This window comes from Pteropus vampyrus, unplaced genomic scaffold, assembly GCF_000151845.1.
Source record: "Pteropus vampyrus isolate Shadow unplaced genomic scaffold, Pvam_2.0 Scaffold152, whole genome shotgun sequence".
In the NCBI taxonomy this organism is placed as follows: Eukaryota; Metazoa; Chordata; class Mammalia; order Chiroptera; family Pteropodidae; genus Pteropus; species Pteropus vampyrus.
In genome coordinates, this window is record NW_011888933.1 from 3,309,194 (window position 1) to 3,330,109 (window position 20,916).

A 20,916-nucleotide genomic window follows, 5' to 3' on the forward strand; every position below is an offset into this window, starting at 1 on the left:
GGATAGAGAGTGCTTTAGCTAGAAGGGGGTGGAATAGAGGGTTGTATTTCAAGAGTCATTTGTAAAAGACAATGCATATAGGGAGCAAGGGCAATGTTCCTTAACACAGTTATTGCAGTGCCCCAAACCGAGCCTCATCCAGATGGATGCAGCAGGTACAGGGAAAGCACAATGGGCCTGAAGAAGTGTTTGAAGAATGGCAGACCCAACATTTCCTTATTGGGGAAACGCAGTGTGCACACATGATCACCAAAGCTACCCATCCTCTCTGGATCTTCCTAGGAGAGTCTGGATGTGTGGCTAAGGGAGGGAGAAGCTCCCAGAGGGACACCCAGATTTCTGGCTTGAGCAGCCAGGTGGATAATGGGTCTCCATACTGAGATGTCACAGGCACAAAGTAACAGCAATGGTAGGCAAGAAAAGCTTGTAATTAAAAATGGATATTAAAAAGGTGAGGACAAAGTTTGTTATCATATAACTTTTAGGGAACATGACATCTTGAGAGAATGATCAGTTCACTAAGAATGAGAGTGTAACCCAGGGAAAGAGAAGATTCTGGTCTAAGGCATTGCCTTTCACTATTCCTGGTTAGAATGAATACCTATTGGTAAAGAAGGAAGGATTCATAGTTAAGTGAGAATCACATTGGTATTATACTTTTGTAATGAGTTATACATATTCTTGAGTTAACTATTGACAAAACTCTATATGAAGGGACTACACATAGTCCCTATCTGAAGGCCAGGCTTCCTTCTCCTGTCTAAGGTAGAATTAAGGCAAGCTAGGTCATTGGTTCTGTCTTCCTTCCAGGAAAAGCAAGAACAGACTGAGGTTCTAGCTCAGCCCATGTTGAGGTCACCTCTCTCTGCAGCAGATAACACCTAAGGTGGGGTGCATCTCTCTAGAGATGAAAAATGTAGGGCTGATAGATCTGTCTGTTCCCTGGGAGTGGGAATGGGTTGTTTACATGGCTTTTTTCTTACCCTAGCCTATAAACTCTTTGAGATAAGGTACTTGTCTAGCAGCAGTCTGGGGTTTAACATAAGGAAAAGTTTTCTGTCATGGTAGCTACCTGGAAATGACAGGGTCCTCACATTACCCTGGACTCTAGTATCTGGAAAACTTCAAAGTGAAGAAGCATCAGCCACCTTTGGGAGTATGTTGAAGGGATTCCAGTGCTGCCCAATATGGCAGTCAATAGCCACATGTGGCTACTGAACGCTTGAAATGCAGCTACCCCAAACTGAGATACGCGGTAAAGGGTAAAATACACATCCGATTTTGAAGATTTTGTTGTGAAAAAAAAAAAAAAAAAAGAATGTAAAATAGCTCTACAATAATTGTTTTGAATGTGTATTGAAATTATATTTTGCATATATTAGGTTAAATAAAATATATTATACAATAAATTTTACTTTTTAAAATTAGGGTACTAAAAAATGTAAAAATTACATATATGGTTCACATAGTATTTCTTTTAGATAAAGCTGTCCTAAATTACAGTCGGCCTCACTGTCCTGACACCAAGCTGGGCCTAGTGGTTCCATTCTCAATTTTGACTGTTTCCCACATAGAGAAGAAAGTTTTGTTAATTGAGAACATCTTTCCACTTATTGTCATTCACAAAATTAATAAATATACTGATATGTAGCCCAACTCCCACAGAAAAATTCTTGTTTTCTCTCTTTTCACTAAGTTACAAATGGTTCTAGTGTTGTCAGCTTTTCTGATTGCTGTCCAAAAAAAGAAAAGTAATAATTTAGTCTACAGCCATGCCACCCTGAACAAGCCAGATTCCGTCTGATCTCAAAAGCTAAGCAGGATCGGGCCTGGTTAGTACTTGGATGGGAGACCACCTAGGAAGACCAGGTGCTGTAGAGGTAAAAAATAAAAAATTAGGGATTGTAAGCTGACAAGGTCCTAGCAATCTGTGAGGTCAACCAAGGGTTCCCTCACCTAAAAAAAAAAAAAAGAAAGAAAAATAATAATTTAATATAAAATGTTGGCATTCAAACAAAAATATCAAAAAAGATACACTAGAAACATTTTTCCTTATTTAAGATGCAGCTCAATGAAGATGATATCCTTTATCAAAGAAGTTAGTATTCGGTTTATTTAGTATTTAGTTAAAATGATACCAAGCCACAGATACTAGGTAAGTTTAATGTAATTGGCTTTAGATGAAGTGATGGAACAAACAGAGCCAATTGGACTTTTAATTGAATGGGATGTGGTGGGAAAAATGGATTACTTATTTGTATTACTAAAACTTGCCTTGGCAGGTTTTTAATAGCACTTGAGAAAATAAATTTAAATTTATGTCTGTTCAACGGTAGAGGCAGAGCATGTTGCTAAGGTGCAAGAGATTTCTCCGAGTGCAGCGAGAGGTCAAAGCAGAGATGCTGATGCACGCAGCGGCATTTACAATACAAGACAAAAAGAAGGCCACATTCCCCCTTCCAGGAAACAGAACCAGAGCAGTGCCAAAAATATTCTGGCGTGTACAGGAATGAGCTTTCTCAAACGTCTCATTGAGTTGAGAAAAATGACAGCTGAAATTTTGGAAGATTATAAAAAGATTTGCTGAATATTTATTTAAAATGATTTTTATAATCACTAACAAGTAGGCACCTCTTTACTCTAGTCTAACCCTGGCTAATCACAGCACACCAGGAAGCGTGTTAGAAATGCAGAAACTCAGGCCCCACCTTGGCCCTCTGAATCAAAATCTGCATTTTAACAAGATCCCCAGGTGATACGCATGCAGGGGTTTGGAAAGCTAAGCTTTTCCTTTGTAGAAGTATACTTCTCTGTCACGCTGCTTACTTTCTGTATGGAGAACCCCATGGAAGGTGACCTCCTGCCTCTCATTCTGCTTATGAAAAGAGCACCTGAGTGTTAGGGATCCTGGTTGGAGGCAGCTTTCAACCCATCACTGGTCAATTAATGCAGCTTTTAGCTACAATTATTGGACATCACTATTCCCCAGATGCTTCTGGCATCTGCACACAGGTTTTTACCCCATTCCTTCAATGGGGCAGGTTTTCCTCCAGAAGTACCTATTTTCTTTCCTTTTGCATCATTCGATTTTCACAAGAATGAAAAAGCTTTGAATTTTCTAAATCAGTTTTCTAAAATAAGCCACTGCTTGCTGCCTTTCTTAAAGTAGAATGCACTGGCCACTCAACTGCCCATAATTGCAGCAAGAGGTGCCGCTGACTTGGGGACTATTATTCAGCAGATTGCTGTTACTTTTCATAAAGAAAGTTTATAGATTTGGACTTCATACACATGGGGGAAAAAAGGAGTCCACATAATGAAGTAGAATTTTAGAGACAGGAAAAAAAAAAATACAATAGTCAACATAGCACAGTGGTTAAGTGTCTGGGCTCTGAATTCAGACTAACTAGGTACAAACCCTGGCCCACCCCCGATGACATCGAATAGGCTCCTTACCCTCTCTACAACTCAGGCTCCTCATTTGTACCTTGGGAATAGTTATAGTACTACCTGGTCAGGTGGTCAGTTGGATTAAATGATGTCTTCAAAACAATTAGCACAGTGCCTAGCTATGATAAATTCTCAATAATGTTTAGTGTTGGCTATTATTATTAACAATCCTGAATTGTGTTTCTTATCAAACAGTGCAATTTGGTTTCTGAGTTAGATGACATTAGGTCAAACTTCAATTGTATTTAACTAAATATGTAGATAAAAATGTAATAAAACAACTTCTTTTAAACATGCTAAAATATCAAATTACTCTCTTTCTCTTTAGACCAGGAGGAAAACTATTTTGACTTAGATGTAACAAAATCCTAGTATTACTGCAGCGCAGGTACAGAGCCTTACCGTTATGAGGCACACTGTGGAACCTAGAGCAGTATTGGCTAATTAACTTCTCAAGGTTTCCAAGGGCTTTCATGGATATTGCACAGGTTCCACCAAGCCAAAGAAGGCTAAAGAAGAGAAAAAAGGATTAACTTCTTGATTAGAAGGGTGATTAAACCCTGAAACAGGATACCAAGGGAAGCTGCAGGTTTCCCATCTCTAGGGAACTTTTAAACAAGAGATGTAACTGTCTGGCCTGTGTGGTTTGGATCTTCTGCCTGGAAGCAGGGAACTGAACTGAATGAACTAAAAAAATACACACACACACACACACACACACACACACACACACACACACACACACACTAATATTTTTTTAATAGGCAGAATTAATTTCCTTGCAATTTATAGGAAAATACACTCCTGACTGTCCTCTACCCTCACCTTGAGATTTCTAACTCTCCTCCTTGGCCACTTTATCTGTACTCAGCATGACAGTGAATTAGTTGTTGACATGTCTGTGTCGCCTCCACTAGACTATGAGATCCCTGAGGCTGGGATACTGTCCTTGCACAGCCACATGTTAATACCTGGTGCAGGACAGGGGTGACCATTTAGTTGGATGGATGGAAAGGATTTAAAAGAGCGATTGATATTCTACTGTCCACCTTTTAGATAGCTCATTCGTTCATTTATTTATTCAATATTTATACTGAGTTGAGCTATGACAAATGAATTCAAAAAATATTTTTAGAGCACCTCCTATGCCCATGGCAAACCTTTCACTTAGGAACCTATGGTAGAGCCAGATGCACAAAATCCAGTTTCCATCACCAAGAGGGCGAGCAGTTTCAGACTTAAGGAAGTATCCAGTACAGGTTGAAAACAATATACTGCAATTCCTTATCTCTCTTACAGAATTACAGAGTAGCAACCCCATGGGTTCTGTCTACTCTAACTCAGAATTATGCAGCAGCAGGAAGGAAGTAAAATATGCCTGGCTACCTGGGATGAATGCTTTAGTGAAGACCTTCAATAAAACACTTTTCTAGCCCATTTTCCTTTGTGGCAGCTTTTCTAGCCCATTTTCCTCTGTGGCAGCTTTTACTCCAAAGGAAGGTCCCTGAGGCTCTTGCCATGCACGGCTGCATAGTGTATGAGAAGGGTGGGTTTCCCTCCTCAGGAAGACTTGGCTTCATTAAAATGCTCTCTTGGTTAAGGGAAAGGCCACAATCTATCAGGATTTCAGTTCAGCATTCAAGTGACTGGCCTATAAACATAATTTTTAACAGCTTTTCTTCAGCAACTCTGACTGTTTAATTAATCTTCAGCCATTAACCATTCATTTAAAATGCCACTTACGAAATCTTAATTTTGCACATTATCAGCTGGTTCACAAATAGCTAACCATGAGCAGAAGCGTAATGATCGCTCTCTCCCTGTTCTTAGAGCTCACCAAGCTTATAGCCAATTTTGGCTTCTTAATTAACCATATGCATATTAGCATTTAAAATTAAATGACAGTTTTTTTTTTTTTTTAAATTTAAGAATCAATGCACAGTGAAATGTTAACACTAACATCATTCTGCTGCCTTTTGAAGGGCCTAAAGGCAGTGCCTGGCCAGGCCACAGCTACTCTGAATGCCCAAAGGTGATACATGTGTGGGAATGGTCTTCATCTCAGTTGAGTTCCCCTAAATGAGTGCACACTTGCAATGATAGTTTGGATCACTTGTTCAAATTCTCCAACTTTTATGTTTAAAGAAGAGTAAGAAATGTCATCTCCAAGATATTTTTTAACTCTGGGCATTCAGAAGTGACAAATCTAGCAGCATATCCTTTTTTCTAATTAGGTGAGTCGATTAGGTGAGTCAATTCAAACCAAATAAGGGGGCAGGGAAAGATATTAAGGGCAAAAAAAAAAAAAAATTGTCAGCTGATGATGAAATGATTTTCTCTAACTAGAACTCTGATTATTACAGACTGCAAAAAAGTCACTTGCAATTTTACAGGTGTCAGCTAGAGTCAAGGTCCAAGCTAAAAACTGGGCATAGAATTTTTTAGGTTGGTTCATCACAGTACATGGAAGGCTTAGACCCATGAGTCAGTGCCTGGGTTATATCTGAGACTGGATGGATGGCTCCCAACAAAACAAGCTCCAAATGTCAGAGACTAGATTATGAGTCTGTAATCAATTTGATTGGTGGCAGTAATATACTTCCAGGTTATACACATTATATTTTGGAGAATTATGGTAATCTTGGGCATTTTTCTTTTTCTTTCATCCAAATACAGAGATTCCAAGGACAAACGTAAATGAAGAATCACAAATGAAAATTAGGTTGCATCATCCACTAAAATTCTGTGCTCTTGGAACATGAAAAATTGTTAGAGTGTTCATTAAAAATGTTTTTCAACACTGTTGGAGTGAACATGAAAAAAATAGCAGACCATTTTCTGAATCACAATATGAATTGAGGTACAGCACCTCTGAATTCATTAGCTATGTAGTGTAGATGACACATTGGTGGTGATGAGCCTTGTTTTAGTTATATCTGTGCAAATTACTGAAGTTGGTTTTGACTGAGAATTCATATGCAGGTGTAAAAAATAAAAACCCACTAAAACATTAAGACTGTAATTAAAAACAGAAATGTACTGATTGACGAAAGAGCATAACCAAACACGGGCATAAACAATTTGAGTCTCAGTAAACTTGGCATTTTGTAATCCTGTTAGCAATTCAGTTCTTAATCCAAGTAAGTACTTAAAATACAAGCATATCTTGACTATGCAATTTCTGAAACTGTACTCCAAGAGAATGACAATAATTTATTCTCCTAGAAGGCCTTTCAGACTGAAAGGAATCACGAGAGCTTTCCAAAGAAAAATGTAAAAAACCCACTGATCTAGATTCATTCACTGATTCAATGCATTTAATAAACATCCACTGGGTACCTACTATGTGATAAGCATTATGATGCAGATATTTAAGGTAAGTCTTGCCAACAAAAAGGTACAATTCAGTTAAGCAAGTGTGGCAGTTATCCACAAAGTTTAGTTTTGATTTTAGTATTTTTTCCTTTGGGAAATGCTTCCTAAGCATTTTTCTTTGAGTCAAGGAACTAATGGTGATTATTAAGCAGATGAAAAAAGAAAGACACCTTAAACTAGTGATTCACCAAGTATGAAATCCTGGCCAATAGCATCAGCATCACCAGGCAACTTGATAGAAATGTAATTTTTAGGACTCATCCCAGATCTACTAAGTCTACTCTGTGGGCGGAGCCCAGATCTGTAGTTTAACAAGCCTCCAGGTGATCTGATGCAAGTTCAAGTCCGAGAACCACAACCTTCTATCATTAAAGGTTGGCCTTTAACTACAGAAGCATACCTTTATCAGATTAATAAGGAATCTTATTAATAGCCCCTGAGAATGAGTGAAGAGATGGGAAATGGGTTAGATCTCTGGAAGCTAGGAATACATATCTCTGGACAGACTGAGACTAGTGGGTATGCTGAGATGTGGTTCTGGAGAAAATGGGGAACCTCTATGGTAGGGCATACTTTTTGGTCCAAAGGAAGAAAGGAAGGTGCCATGCAGACGTAAACGTATCTGATTACTAACCTCTGTTCTTTGTTCTTTCACTTCCTGACATATGCCAAGCTCCTTTCCACATCAGGGCTTTCTCCCATGCTACTCTTCTGCTTGAAATGCCTTTTCTTTGCCACTTTCACCACCAAATTTCTCTTGACTAACTACTCACACTTCAAGTCTCAACTTAAATGTCACTTTCTCAGTTAATCCTTCCTTGATTCTTCACAATGTCAAATATGTTTACAGCACCCAGTATTTTTCCTTGGTGATTAGAATTAAATATTTAATATTTATCTCTTCCAGTAGATCTTAAGTTCCATGACAGTATGAACTATGTCCAAATCTTACTCAATACATATTTATTGAATGAATGGGGATTTAATTTGAAAATTTTTATGGAATTCAGATGAGTGTTAAAGAACTATTTTTCCTAAGCTCTAGCCTGGGAGTTTAGTAGATTCTGGATACATCATCAGTGGTGCCTGTAATCCTCTCTTTTCATATTTTTAGATCTTTCTATTTGCTATGTTCTCTGCCTGACTGGTCTACTGAAGGGTATCCTAACCAACAGTGGTAAGAAAAGTGAGAAAAAACTAATGGCTAAATTCACTGTGCACTCAACATGAGCCAGTCACTGTGCTACAGATGTGACACGCATGAACTCTTCAAGTCTCCAAGAATTCTAAGAGACATGGTGTCATCTTCACCTTAAAAGTGATGAAAGAGAGGCTCAAAGATATTACATACTATGTCCGAAGACCACAGAGTGATATTAGGATTTATACCTAGGATTTATGGCTAACTTCAAATTCCATGCTATTAACTACCAGGAGACAGATGATATCTCAAGGATAGTAATAAATAGATAGTTAAATACTGCTCAAGAGGCAATGCGATATAAAATATCTCAATACTGGGCATATATTATGTATTTAATGTATACTATTATTAGCTTTCATCATCACTATCCACCCTTAGTCTTGAAAATTCTTGTAAATACTATGCTTCTGGATCTTAAAACCCACATCTGAGCAGATTCTGGAAATATTTCATTTGATATAACTAAGTTTGGAGAAATTCTCTCTCAGAAATAAATGACCCGAAAGAAAATCTATGAACTAAACCTCTTTAAAACTGCATATAGACTCAAATGGTCTGAAAATTACTATTGAAGTCTACTGCTTTACATTTTTTGTTTTGTAATTATTTAGTTTTGAGACTTAGGAATTACACACACTCATAAAAATTGTTTCCCAGACTTTAAACTGAAATTAAGTATGTACAGCTTTTTGGTACTATAATGTCCTGAATTTCTGCAATACTTAGATCTAGTTCTGCTTCTCTTTCTTGGCATTTCTTAGTCTTCGCTCATATAAGTACTCAGACGAACCAATTCATGAGATACTTGTCAGCTTTCACCAACACTGGCCTCACTGCCAGAAGAAAAATACTGGAACAAAGCTGCAGTGAGCAGAAGCTGTGGCTGAACACAGGAAAACAGACAATGAGAGAAAGGGCTGAAGTTGAGTACTACCAGATTAGTTATTCACTATGGAAGAACACTGAGACATGAGCTGTAAGAAAAGGAAACCTGTCCTCCCACCTGCTAAATGTGGTCACTGAAATTGTGAAGATGGCCTCCAGGGTTTCTGAGTGAGAGCAAGGTAGGGAGAAGTAGCCTTTAAAAATGTCGCTCATGTCAAGTTCGTGAGACCAACACAAGAGCATGAGAATGTATGCTGTTCTGTGGGCCTCAGCGAGAAAGATCAACGTGAAAATGACCAATCTTTTCTACAACTTTTCTAAAATCAGTATATATTTAGATTCAAATTTCAAATCGTTTATGAGTGTCTACTAAGTACCAGGCACTATACATGTGGCTTTCATATTTATTAGTACTTTTAATCCTCTGACAACACAATTTATTCACTATAAATTGATGTTATCAACACTTCACATTAAAAAAGGGTGACCAGAACAACAAAATAAACTAGAAAAAAAAAACAAAACTGCTTAGAGTTTTTTTTTTTTGAGAGCTGTGAAAGCAGCCAGAACTTGAGGGGCCAAGATTGATTTCTAAAAAGTAGGTAGTAAGCACATTCACATGAACGTAGTATTCTGTGGCACTTTTCTTTGCAAGTTATTTGCAAATTTTTAAGTGGCACGGCATCAAATGCCAAAAAGAAAAAAAATGAGCAGAGTTTAGTGGCTAAGAGACTTGCAGATTGAGTGAACAGTCTCACATTCTCATAGGATTGCAAAGAGTAATTAGGGTTCATGGTCTGCTAAGAAAGTAAAAAAGATGGGCCTGGTAAACAGCCCAGATTTCCAGTTAGAATCATAGAAAGACCATACTTCAGGAGTATGTGTAGACTACAAACAGACTATCCTTACAACAATTAAAACCCAGCTTCCAACACCTGAATCCAAGACTGGATTAAGGCAATATGTCCCTACTCTAACTGCCTGTCAGAAAGCAAAAATAAATCCTCTCTGGAGAAAGAAAACATAAGCCTGGGATTATTTCTACAATTTTCCAAGCAGTATGTCTAGCATCTGATCAACAAGTACGAAGAAATAGGAACAAATGACCGGAAAACCAAGTGGAAAACCAAACAATACAAATCAACTCACAGCTAATACAGATATTTACATTATTAGACATGCTTCTTAAAGTAACTGTAGTTAATATAGTCAAGAATAAAGATGGTAAGATAGATAATTTCATCAGAAAGGTAGAATCTTGGGGTAAAAGAAACGGACACTCAAATCTGAAAATTACAATAAAATTAAGAGCTTAACAGATGGATTTAATAGAAGACTGGACAGAGCAGAAGGCAAGATTAGTAAACTAAAAGACAGGGCATTAAAAAATAACCAAACTAAATCACAGAAAAAACATAAAAGCACAGAACAGAGAGCAAAGAACATATACATGTATAAAAAGGTCTAATATTTTTGTGTCGTTGTTGTCTCAGCAGGAAAAGAGAGAATGAAAATGAGATAGAAGAAATATTTGAAGAGACATCAGCTGAGAATTTTCCAAAATCGATGGACATTAAACTACAGATTTAAAAAGCTGTACAAATCTTAATACAGTTGAAACATAACACCACACACAAATGTTCACACACACACACACACACACACACACACACACACACACACACACACACACCCCATAGTAAAGCTGTTAAAACCAAAGACAGAGAAAAATGTTAAAGCAATCAAAGAAAAAAAGATACATTATTTTCAAAGGAGTAACAGTACTCTGACGACAGACTCTGATGCCATTGAAAACTAGAAAACAATGAAATATCTTAAAAATGTTAAGAGGAAAAAATCTGATAACTATATACGCAAAGAAAATATACTTAAAAAATAAAGATTAAATAAAAACATTTAAAACAAATAAAAACTGAGAGAATTTGCCACATTACAAGAAATACCATAGAAAGTTATAAAGGGAAAAAAGGAATATTATCCTAGATGGAAGCAAAGATATTTAAAAAAAAATAAAGAGAAATAGAAATACTTAAAATAAGTGAGTAATTACCGTCTAGAACAATCATTACACTGTATTGCAGGGTTTAAAATATATGTAGATTTAAAACACATAAAGAAAACAGACTAAACATAGGAGGGATTAAATGTAGTTACAGTGTTCCAAGTTCCATGCATTGTTCAGAAAATGATAAAAACATTAATTTGTCTTTGACTACAATAAATCAAGAATGTTTGTTATCATCTCCTGAGTACTGAAGGTACTAAAAGAGTAAAAGAATATATACAAACTCAGAAAGGGGGTAAAATAAATTATACAAAATACTTAATAAATAATCTTTAAAAAGGCAAGAAAAGAGAGAATAAATGTAGACTGGGAAGAACAGGTACAAAATGGAGAGTAGGACAGAAGTTTAAATCAAATTATATCTGTAGTATCATTAGATGTAAACATACCATTATAATTAAAATATGGATATTGTCTGACTGGATACAAAAACCAAACCAAACCTAGCTACATGTCTATTACAAAAGACGTGCTTTAAATATAAGGGTCCAGAAATATTGCAAGAAAAAGGATTAAAAAAAATATTAAAAAAATAAAGCAAAAGAAAAATGGTTTAACTATATCAATATCAGACAAAGTAGACTTTAATGCGGTAGTTATTATTAGAAACAAGTGTGATGAGTCATAGTGATAGACGGGTTAATCCTCCAGGAATATATGATAATCCTAAATTCGTATGAACCTAATAACAAACTTCAAACTGCAAAAGCAGAAACTGACAAGACTAAAAGAAGAAACAGATAAATCCACAATTATAAGAGGCTATTTTAACTTTAAAACAGAAAATCAAAAAATCTACAGAGGACGTACTCCGACCACAATGGAATATAACTATAAATCAACATCAGAAGGATAAAAGGAAAATCTCTCAATAGTTGGAAACTAAACAACATACTTCTAAATAATCCATCAGTCAAAGAGGAAGTTTCAACGTAAAATCAGAAATATAATGAACTGAATGAGAATGAAGATGCAACTTGTTAAAATTTGTGGGATACAACTAAAGCAGTGCTGACAGGAAAATTCATAACATTAAATGCTTATATTAGAAAAGAAGAGAGTTTCAAATAAATCTAAATTTTTGCTTGAAGAAACTAGAAAAAGGAGAGAAAAAAATAAACAGAAGAAAATAATAAAGAGCAGAAATCAATGAAATTTGAAACAGAAAAACAGTAAATTAATAAAACAAAATAGCTGGTCCTTTGAAAAAGCTCAGTAAAATAAACAAACCTCCAATACAACAAAGAATAAAACAAGAAGACACAAATTACAAGTACTAGGAATAAAACAGAGGATATTACTATAGACTCTGTTTTTCAGTAAGGAAATATTCTATCAACAGAATAATAAGAGAATACTACAAACAATTCAACACACATAAATTTGACAACTTAGACGAAAGGAGTCAACTCCTAGAAAAGAAAAAACTACTACAAATCATACAATATGATATAATTTGAATAGTCTTATAATTATTAAGGACATTGACTTTGTAATTAAAAACCTTCCAAAAAAGAATCTCTAGGCCCAGATGGTTTTGATGGAGAATTTTACCAAATGTTTAAAACTCATACCATTTCTATATAATTTCTTGCAGAAAAAGAAGAGAGGATAACATTTTCCTACCCATTCTATGAAGCTAGTGATACCAAACTGAAGGAGACTACAAAAACTGAAACAAAACAAAACAAAACAAAAAAAACCCAAAAACCCCCAAGCTACAGACCAATATCCTTCATGAATATAGATGCAAAAGTTCTTATAAAAAATATTAGCAAATAATATTAAGTAATATATGAAAAGAATTATACACTGTGATCAAATGGATTTTATTCCAGGATGTAAGGCTGGTTTGAAAAACAGTAAATGTAACCCAAACAGGCTGGAGAAAAAGAGTTACAAGATCATATCGATTAAAGCAGAAAAAGCATTTGACAAAACTCAACACATGTTTATGATAAAAACTCTCAGAGAACTAGGAATTAAAGAGAATTTTCTCAACTTGATAAAGATAGGTCTGCAAAGAAACATATAGCTAACATGATACTCAATGGTGAAAGAGAGAATTCTTTGCCCTAAGGTCAGGAACAAGTCAAGGGTGTTTACTTTCACTATTTCTATTTAACAAAGTCCTGGAAGTCCTAGGTGTCATAAGTATTATAAGACAAGAAAAGGAAATAAAGATAGAAACTTATAGAGAGGAAAGAATGAAAAGTTATGTTCACACAAAAATCTATAGATGATAATTCATAGAAGCTCTATTTGTAATAGCCCATACTGGAAATAACTGAAATGTCCCACAATAGGTTTTGTAGTGCATTTATGGACTACTACTACTACTCAGCCATAAAAATGAATGAACTATTGATACCCACAACAACTTGGCTGCAGAATGAGGGCATTATATTGTATAAGAAAGATAACATATTGATTCCATTTATGTAACATTCTAGAAATAATAGAATTATAGAAATGGGAAACAGGGGTTGGGGAAGGTGGGTAGAAGAGTGTATAATTATAAAGAGGTAGCATGAGGGATATCTTTGTGGTGATGAGTTAGTTCTGTATCTTGATGGCAGCAGTGGTTACATATGTGCTAAAATGTCACAGAACTATATACATACATTGTACCAATGCCAAATTCTTGGTTATCATATTGTATTATAATTATGTAAGATGTAACCACTGGAGAAAACTGAGCGACAAGTATAAGGGTCTACTCTGTCCTATAATGGCAACTTCCTGTGGCTTTATAAAAATTTCAAAATAAAGAGTTAAAAAAGTAATTATAACTATATACAAATATGGCTATGTATAATAAGTATTTGGTTATGAGTAAAGAAAATAAAAATATACGAGGTCATGTTGGTAAGAACTGTTCATCCAAACTGAAAAAAAATCTAAGTGGAGAAATAACATTTTGGAATTCTCCATGCAGCTTCAATTCACTCCTAGAGGATCAGTAGTAATCTTAATGGTAGAATGGTATAAATGCCCAGATATCACATAAATAATATTAATCTTAAATGGTGTTTATTAAACAGTCTTTTATAAATACTATGATTATGCTCATTTTATAGATGAGGAAACTAAGCCAGAGAGAAGGTAATCAGTAGAGGGAATGGTATAAGGATACCCAGTCAGGCTTTGCTCTAAGGGTGGGCATGGTGTGGGCCTCAGCCATGTACAGACCTTGACATACAAAATCCACTGTGCTTGTACTGAAGAAAATATCACCCCCTAGTCTTGTGCTGAGAGGTCTTGGTAATTTGGAAAGTCAGAGGCTAAGTAATGGCCAAGTTTGAGAGAATCAAGAATGCTTGCTCAGGATCGATTGAATGTCTGTGCAAAACAATGGATATTGAATTCTATTTCTGTATGGGTTCATATCAATCCTCAGTTAGCTCTCCAGAGGGGTGGGTAGTCCACAGCATATAAATATTAAAACACATCTTTAAGATGTTGGATATTTATGAGTACTAACATTGAAACTATCTTCTATTGCCCTTTCTCATCTCACTGATTATTTATTGTTTGAAAAGATAAATACAGGAAAGCAACTGACCTAACAATGGCCTACTCTTGATTATGCATTGCATTAAATACAGAAATTATAAAGAGGGCACTTTGGAATCTGCCTTTAGCATTGGCAAAGATTGTGTAATGAAAAGGTATGTGGCTTAGCCTAATAGATTAATGCAAACCACAGGTCACAAGAGGCCTGGAATAAGTGTGGTAGATCAACACAAACCTACAACTACTACAAAGAAGTAGGTCAAAGCCCAAGGCTTCTGATATGTTTTTGTACCTCCATAGCCTTGTGCAGGGTGCTTTGCACACAACGGGCATCTAATATTTTTAATGGAATGAATGAATGAATTAATTAATTAATGTAGGAGGGAGGGAGAAATGCCTGGCAGGTAGGAGTAACATGCAAGCTCTTTGCACATGCTTATTGGCTTTGAACGTGTTTACTGCGATCTGCAGTGAGAAGTGCATTTTGCTTTATGTCCCAGTACTCAGCTACATGCATACCCTGTATACATATGCACATATATACATTTTACATACATATATAACTTAAATTATAAAATAATTCTTATACTTACTGTAATCTATGCAATAATCTTTTCTATTCCTTTCTATCCTATTTCCTTTAAAAAAATGCTGGTTGATTCCATCAAATTATTTCAAGATACACATTACAACCTACAGTTTGAGAAACCCTAGCACAGTAGGAAGCTCATGCTTGGGTTTTGGAGTTAGATCTAGGTTGGAATCCTAGCTCTGCCAACTTATTACGTGTGTCACCACAGGTAAGTTTCTTAATTTCTCTGAGCCACCAGTTTCTTATTTGCAAAATACATACTTGCTCTATATGATTTTTTGTTATCTTTCTAAAGCATAAATCTGAACATGCCATCTCTATTTCAAAGGTTCCCTGTTGCTTTTGCACTTGAGTCTAGATGCTTTATGTTTCATTATATGACCTTTAACAATATGGCCTGTGTTGACCTTCATCTTTTTCCTCCAGCTGGCCCTAATTCACACACCACACTGCAGCTCTTCTACTGTTCCCTAAATGCACCCTGTTTTCTCTGTGGGCCATAACCATGTTCTTCTCACTCAACTAATTTCTACTTGTTCTTTAGGCCATAGTATAGATTCCCTTAAGTAACCTTCTTTAACCCCCCAGATCTGTATTCAGTGGCCCTCTCTTGTGCTCCTAGAGCATCTTTGGCTTGCCCTTATCATAGCATATCACCATTACTATTCCCAAAATATCAGCTGCATCCCTCTAGGAGGCAGAAGACTGCTATAATCTCTTCATTTTACACGCTTAAATAAATTCTGTACACACCCTCCCATCTCCTCTTAGTAAACAGGATAAGTTAGATGAATATGTCCTAAGGATCAGGGCATTTGTTGGAAAAACAGTCAAGTCAATGCTTAAATGACAGCTTTAAGAAATTACAGTAACCCTTTGGCAAACATTCCTCAAGCATGCTCACTTACTGCCAGTGACTGAGGACGGTAGTGGGGTGGAGGTCTTGAAAATAGATGGTCACTGAATACCAACCCTCCTTGCCTAGCTCATGTATAATAAAAGAGAAGGTTGTCTACATTTGTCACCCCTGGAAGCTGACAACTTAGGCAGATGTAAGTCTAGCATAGTCCCAAGAGTAGGGCTCTCAGAAGATGGAAAAAAAAAAGTTAATGAGAACATCAAGTTTTAAAGAGAGGGGATGGAGGAAAGTAGAGTTAATGGTATATCGGTTACTATTAGCACTTATCTGGTCATAGAGATTTTTTCATTAAGAGATATCTCATTATTGTTTAAAAGTCACTTAAAAATTAATGGTAATATGTTCTAAGAAAAAAATCTGATTGCTTTGTTCAACTGATGAATTTAAACTCTCTGTGGAAATGCCGCTTATCACTGGGATTCCCAAATTGAAATGAGATCACTTTGGCTCTGTTTGTAGAAACTAAAAAACACATCTCCAAGTAATCTACTGTATACACTGTTCAAGTCTCTACACGCAGCCTCATTAAGCTGTGACTCAGAAGTGCGGGCAAAGCTTCTAAAAAAAAAACTAAAGTAAAATTACCAGAAAAATCAGTAGAGAAAGAAATTGAGGACAAACACCAATAGAGGTATGTGCTGTGCATGACAAAGCTGAGGCTCAATGAAATGCCAAATCTCTGAAATCAAGAAACGAGATACCAATCATCCTGCATTGCCCCCGTGGCACAAGGTATGTTCACAGCCAGATGTTCACACCTGGGTATGAAGCTTTCCTGTTAACATTTTTTTAATACTTCATCACTCTTAACTTAGAATTTCCCCAAACATACTTTTTCAGTGGTCATGAAAACTAAGAATGTTATGTCCTCCCACTTGCTTTACTTAAATGATACTAGAAGTTATTCAGATTGAAATATTTCTATCTCAGCTATAAAAGAGAGTCAACATAATAAGAATAGCTTCCCATAGGGATTTAATAAGAATATATTAAAACAGAATGCTATGTAGCATTAATCTATACCTTTTCCATTATTAAAGGGTAGTTAAAAAAAAAAAGTCATCTAGAGGCAATCCGCTTGTGGAGTGACTCCCTAAAAGCCGTTTGGAACTCATTTCTCCTTTGCCTTTGTTTACTGGAAAGATGAAATACTATTACTATTTCTCAATACCTTTTTACAACTGGCAGAGATTTTTAAATACAGTTTTGCCAGTGAGAAGTTGTTGAGGTCTTCTGGGAAATCTTTTCAAAGGGATAAACCTGACTGACACATTCCATTGGCTACTTGCTCCTTTCTCCTTGGAAAATGGATAGGAAGCCTAGGGCTTCATGATCCATCTTAGAATCATGATGCAACATGGAGAAGAGGCCTAACCACAGGGGACAGCAAAGGAGGAAGATGAAAAGAGGCTACTTTATGAAGTCGGGGCCACCTAAATTCCTTAAAGGGTAAGACAAATGTATCAGTTGGGTTCTCCATTGTTTACAGCCAAACAGGATCTGACTTGACACATTGTTGTTATTGACAGCTCTTCTGAGGCCCATAAAAATTCAGCTAGTGCATTCTGTGGACAAGTGTTGGGCTCGACTCTGAACCAAATGGACATTCAATTGACATTTCAGGAAGAAAGTATTAGTTCTGATGACAATCTTATGAGTTATGGTTTTTAACAAGATATTGAAAAAGTAGGTGTGTAACAACTCTGCTCTTCACTTATGCACATGATATGACTGATCTAAAAGAATCTGAGCTAGTTTTCTTGCCTTTTGTCCCTTAGTTTTCTTGCCTTTTGTCCCTTAGTTTTCTTTTCTGTTTCTACCTCTTGTTTCTGATGATTGAAATATACCAGCAGGAGTATATTTATGAATTAGGAATAAATCATTAACCATGTATCCATGGAACAGATGGAATCTAAAAGGTTAATAAACCCATGACTTTAAGGTCAATAATTTTTCTAAATAGTTATATTTAGTTCAATAAACTTATGAATACATAGCTTAATAATATATAATATAGTCCAACAATATATAGTATAATAACCTTCCTAAATAGTAATAATCAACATTTATTGAACCAGATATTGGAATGATTTTATTTAAACCACGAACAATCCATAGGAAATACTGTATACTCTTGTTCCCATTTTTCAGTGAGAAAACTGAGGCTTTGAAAAATTAATACATTCGAATCAAGATTCCAGAAAGAACAAGCCATAGCCTCAGGTTTTTCCCACATTGAATGCATATTCATGATTTTTATAATATATTCTATATATAGATCTCTATTCTAATGGAATATATTATACTATAATTAATTGTTTATAAGACAGTCTCAGCTCTTAGACTGAGTTTCTTAAAGGTAAAGATAATTTTTAAACTTGGCACAACATATGAAGCACAACAGATGCTCAATAAAAGCTTCTTACAAACACTGGTGAAAATTTGCTAGGGAATCAAGGCTGCTTAAGTGGAGTATTGAAGAGCTCTATGCTATTTGCTACTTTAATTTCATAGCTGTGGTATATCAGTCAATAAGTAAGTAAATAGTAAGCAGATATTAAGTGCCTAGAATTAGAATGGATCACAGAAAGTCTCATTCTGTATAATTAAGTCTAAATGGACACATTATTTATGAATACCCAGAAGAGAAAAAAATTATCGCTAGGATTCACAAAGAGCAAGTAATTCCCTTTCTTGTTTGGGTTACTAGCTTGGTAAGTCAGGGGATTCTTGCAAACATGGTATACCTTAATCAGTAATATATTTGACAAAGCTTCCTAATGTTTGTGGATGAACTGGAGAATGCACACTAGGTAACAGTAGACTGGATTAATAGCTAACTGAACATCCCAGAGAATGCTGATTAATGGAGGTCTTGAGTGATGACTTGCAGGTATTGTATTTGACTTTGATCAATGATCTTATCAATGACATGGATGAGAACACAATGATTAAATATAAGGATGGTATAAAACTAGGAAGGATAACTAATATACTGAAGGCCAAAAATCAATACTTTAAAATATCATTATTGGCCACAACAATGGGTTAAACCTAATAAGCACATATTTAACTTGGACAACATTGGACAAATGACTGGATTTTGCACAATATATTGGATAATCTGGCTTGATAGCAACTCAAGTGAAAACAAAAAGAGGTTTTTGTTAAAAAGTGCAATCTAAGCCAATGATTGCAGCTGATGTAAAAAAGTTAAGGCCACATTAATAAGTTTAAAGGATTAAGACTAAAAGATGCAAGAGTTCTGCTGATTACTGAGTTTTTCTATCCATATCTGAAATACAGTGTCCAGTTCTCTATGCCATGCTTGGCAGAGGGCAATCATAAATACTTTAAACTCAACAGACTTGAGTGCATTCAGAATACAGCTACCAAGAAGGCTACAGGTGTGGATTATAATATAAGTGACTAAGATAGCTAGAGGAGTTTATACTGAAGAAGTAATTATATTCCTTAATGTTCTATGAATATTTTTTTCATCCTTGTAAGGCTAACTCTGAGCACAAATCCTCTCATACTTTTAAAGTTCAATAAACGTTTGTTAACAAAGGCGGTCACAGTAATCATTTCAAATATCTGAAAGGCTATTAATGAGGTTTAGATTCTGTGTCCAGGCAGATCAATCTGGGATCTAAGGTAAATGTTACATGGCGACAGCATTTGGGTGGCTACAAAGTGAGCATTTTTATATCAATTAGACTGGTTCGAAAGAGAAATAGGATGCCTCATGAATTCTTGTCACTGGAAGTATGCCGATATGGGTCAAGGGACATCCTGTGAGGGATTTTGTGGAGAAGATGCCTCCATTGGATGGGACCTGACGCTTGACCATCTAAGGTCCCATTCGACTCGAAGATTCTGTCAAATCATTAATTAATTAAATATTTATTGAGTACAGGCTGCTCTAGGAACTGAGAGCCAATGCTACGTAAAAGCAGGCAAGGTCCCACCCATGTGGAGCCTGAAGGTGAGACCAGTGGTCTCCATAATGGGCTGTGTGCACCCCATGTGAAGGGAGGAAGAAAATATTTGAACTGTTACTTATGAATTTTTTAAAAATCTAATTCCTTTATTAATTTCTATACTTGGTATATGTGCTATAATACATATAATATCTTAGCAACATAAGTGTATAGTAATCAAATACACATATCTTGGAGATTTAACATCCAAAAACATTTTTACTGACATGAGGTGTGCTCAAACAATCTCTAGTAAAGAAAGTCAAATAATCATGTAAACTAATACAAAGTGGTAACTGTGTCAAATGTCACATCTTCTATTCCCCCTACTTGGGACTCTTTTAAACTCATCCAAACATAAAGCTTTAATGTTCATATACTGTGGGAGCCCTTTAAATGCTGGTGTTGCAGTGGGAGACTAAGACATTATAAACCCTAAATAGTTGTCTATCTTTTGGGGACAGAATTAATCCATGCTGTGTTCATATCCTGAGAGAACCAGCACTGTGAGAACCCAGTCCTATGATTCTGTTACAGTGGTAAGGATTTTTTAAATCACCATCATTTACAGATGAATCCTTTATAAGCCACGTTTTTCTTAGAAGGGCTGAAGGTTTGTTCAGGGCCAAGCTTTGAGAAGCAGGGAGGTGAGAGGTAGAAGTTGCCACTGTGGGCCATACGCATATATTCCTGTGATATAGAAATACATGGACAATAGAGGTTTGTTTCATAGAGTGATACAAAAAAATGCAAAATGTGAAATTGTATTTAACCATCACAACATGTGAGGCTGTTTTTATAATCCTCCTTTTGCAGATAAAGAGGTGAGGATACACTGCCTAGGCCATTTAATAGCCAGTTGAATTCCAGGGTTTATGTCTCACTTTAAAACCCTCAATGATTCCT

General features: G+C 35.9%; 1 protein-coding gene and 1 pseudogene across 1 annotated transcript in view; one reads left to right on the forward strand and one right to left on the reverse strand.

The window, feature by feature from the left end:
• Window positions 1–20,916, reverse strand: part of PARD3B (par-3 family cell polarity regulator beta) — a 948,153-nt gene that overhangs the window by 122,607 nt on the left and 804,630 nt on the right. The gene's annotated exons all lie outside the window — the stretch shown is intronic.
• On the forward strand, window positions 1,763–1,881 carry LOC111745345 (annotated as a pseudogene).